Source organism: Myotis brandtii, unplaced genomic scaffold, assembly GCF_000412655.1.
Source record: "Myotis brandtii unplaced genomic scaffold, ASM41265v1 scaffold2300, whole genome shotgun sequence".
Classification (NCBI taxonomy): Eukaryota; Metazoa; Chordata; class Mammalia; order Chiroptera; family Vespertilionidae; genus Myotis; species Myotis brandtii.
The window spans coordinates 25,842-29,382 of NW_005358651.1; positions in this window are offsets into that span (position 1 = coordinate 25,842).

Here is a 3,541-nt window from a genome sequence, read left to right on the forward strand (position 1 = left end):
CCAGGCTCAGGGTGCCATCTGGGAGATGAATTGGGGGGGGGGGCTGGAACCACGCGGGTCCCAGGGAGGAGACACCGCGAAGGTGGCGTCTGGGGTGAAGTGCTCCCCTTCCCGTTCTCAACGTCCCTCCAGACCCGCACAAGAACCAGACTCGACTCCTCTGGTGAGAAAGCGGCCTTTATATGGGGCAGCCTCGGCTGCCGGTGCTTGGGGGCCGCGTGGCGCACGGCGAGTCTTCATTTGGGTAAAAACGGGCATCTCCTCGGGTCTCGGTTAAAAGCAGACGTGGCCGAGGTCTCCCTGGGGGTCCGGGCGTGTGGGGCTCTCTCTCCTGTGTGTTCGTGGGGCTCCCGTCAGGACAGCGACCCCAACTGTCTTTTTTTAAATCATCAGAAAACACGTCAGATGAACTGCACTGTGAACGCTGAGCCGCTCGGCTCAGTCACACCTCTGTCTGTCTGTCTGTCTGTCTGTCCATAGGAGCCCAGGGAAGGCTGGCCGGGCGGGTTCTGCCGGGCTGGGGGAGGGGCTTGGAGCCCATGTGGGAAGACCAGGACCTGCTCACATACAGACCCTGAAGTTAAAGACAAGAAGTGGCTGGCTGAGGACATGGATGAAGAGCTGATAGTAAATATTGTAGAGTTTAAATGACCTGAAAATGAATTAAGCACATAATGCTCTTGCATAAATGCATGGACATGTTCCAAATATAAATACCGAAATGAGAGTTATAGCTCAGCTGGGAAAAAGAGATTTATTCGGACATTTAGAAACATTTAAAAGTTATAAGTATGGATGATTAATTCCTATGCATTTGTAAATACAGAAGTAAGTTAACGTTCATTTTATAATAAAAATCGATCCTCATTTATAATGTAAGTTATTTTGATGATGTAGATCTGTGGCCCCACAACAATCAGCAAATATTCTGAGAATGTACCCGTTATGCACAGATGTTTATTTTTATAGATGATACACTGGTCCATCTACACGCATTTATGTCCTTTATCAAATATGCAAAATGGAAATGAGCAAATGAACAAACACTATTTAACATTTTCTTCTATTTCTTAGCATCTTTACACCTTTTTGGTGCTAACGAAGATTATAATGTCTTCTTAAAAAATATATATTTTTATTGATTTCAGAGAGGATGGGAGAGGGAGAGCATGTGCTCTGGCCGGGAATGGAACCGTGACCTCGCCGGCCGCGCAAGGGTCCAATGTCTTGATTGTGAGGCCTGTGACTGGGCGGGTGGGAGCTGAGCAGGCTGCAGAGTGACTGATGGACAAGACGTGGGGATGCCGCTGGGCACCTCCCGTGTCCACTGGGCCCGAGGTATCGGTGGCATGTTCCACTGGCAGCCTCTCCGAGGGAGAGGTTTCAGACCGCCCACTGCCTCTGTGAGGGCTAATCTAGTCAAACAGATACAATCTGTAGGTGCCTTCAGCAAGTCCCACATGGAGCGCTAGCCTGGAACTGAAGATGCTGGGAGGGTGCCACTGCCCCCCAGGACACCCCGCCCCTACCGCAGGGAGGCTGTGCACGTGGTCGCAGATGCAAGGCTGCCTGAGAGCCCCCCGAGTGGGGCACCAGGGCCGTCTCTCCTACGTGATACTTCAGGTCAATCTCTTTCCTACTTGCAAATGAATATCACCCAGCGTCCTAACACTTTCCCCGCATCCCAATGCATCGCCCTCATCCGGCCAACACTGGAGCGGCGGCCGGAGCTTCCTGTCGCTGGACATCACCCTGAGGCTGAGCTCAGGCCGGAGGGTCTCAGATGTGGGTTGGAAGGCGAGGTCTACAACTCACCCCCATAAGCCTTGACTCTCAGCTCCCACGTGTGGAGATGGGGATGCCTCATACTGTATGGACTCCCCACCTCCAAGGTGCACACCCAGATGAAGGCGGGGAGCCGTTCCTCTTTGCACCCCGATGTGTCCATGAGGCGAGAACAGTACCTGGAGACAGAGCTCAGTACAACACGCTGGGTGGTGGCCGTGCTCAGGGCTGAGGGGATCAATTTCCAGGAGCTGGGCGCTCGCACCCCAGCCCCGGGGTGAAGCAGTCTTCACCCTCTGCGGATGGAGAGGACGGGCATCAAGTTCAAACACACAGCAGCCTCCCTTATCCCTGAGACAGGTCTGGAGCCGGCCGGTTAGACAACCAGAGGACACAATGCGATCGCACACCCAGGAACACGTCGCTCTTATAAAAAACAAACCCTCTGACTTAAAAACGTCAATGGGGTTCGGTTTCCCTGTTAATTACTCACCTGGCTGGAGTGAACCGTCTCTTCCACTCTGTCTAAATCAGTGGTTCTCAACCTGTGGGTCGCGACCCCTTTGGCGGTCGAACGACCCTTTCACAGGGGTCGCCTAAGACCATCCTGCATATCAGATATTTACGTGACGATTCATAACAGTAGCAACATTGCAGTTATGAAGTAGCAACGAAAATAATTTCATGGTTGGGTCGTCACAACGTGAGGAACTGTATTGAAAGGGCCAGAAGGTTGAGAACCACTGATGTAGAGGCACACAGAGACAGAGAGACACAGGGAGAGCCAGGGAGAGCCAGGTGGGGAGGGAGAGGCCAGAGAGGGAGGCACAGAGGCCGAGCCCACCTCACCCCCCAAGAACCCCCAGGCACGTTTGCTGGCTGTGCCCCCACCGAGTCCCTGAGTCCCCTCCCCACTTACCTGGGGCCCTCCTCCCGTGAGGCCCTGGGACCTCCCCGTCGGCTCTGAGCCCCTGCCTTGAGCTCACCCCATGCGTCCTCACCGCTCTGTCCCTGTGGCTGGCCTGGTCCCCGGGGGGGGTCTCACCTGGCCCCTTGGGCCTCGTCCCGAGGTCGGCACACAGGGGTCCTCTCTTGGGGGTGCAGTGAGCCAGGCTGGCCTCTGCTGTTGTGGGGCGACTGCGCTGACCCCCCCTCTGGGCCTCCGTTCCCCAGCGTGTACCGAGGCAGCTGACCAGCCTCCTGGGCTGTCCTGGGAAAGTTTGTATGGGGGGCCCTGCTCCTGGACAGAGGTGAGGGGGCGTGAGAGGTGAGGGAGGTGAGGGGGGCGTGGGGGGTCCAGGGGGTCCCCAGAGCTCTCAGGTGGGCGCACCTGCCCCCACACCAGAGGAGGACCCATGGCCCTGGCTTTAAAAACTGCCCTCAGCCCGGCCGGCACGGCTTAGGGGTTGAGTGTGGACCCATGAACCAGGAGGTCACGGTCCGATTCCCGGTCAGGGCACAGGCCTGGGTTGTGGGCTCGGTCCCCGGTGGGGCGTGCAGGAGGCAGCCATCAATGACTTCCTCATCCTTGTTTCTCTCTCTTTCTCTCTCCCTTCCTCTCTGAAATCAGTAAGAAAATAGATGTTTTTAAAAACTGCCCGTCAGTCACTTCCCACCCTCCTGCCTCCCTCCCCGTCCTGCATGTCCCTCCCCAGGGACGCCGGACCGTCCTCAGGGTCTCAGAGCCCAGCGGGGCGAGCGGGCTGCTCCTCACCTGGGGCAGGTGCGGGCGCAGGGCTCGGAGCTTCTCCCCTGC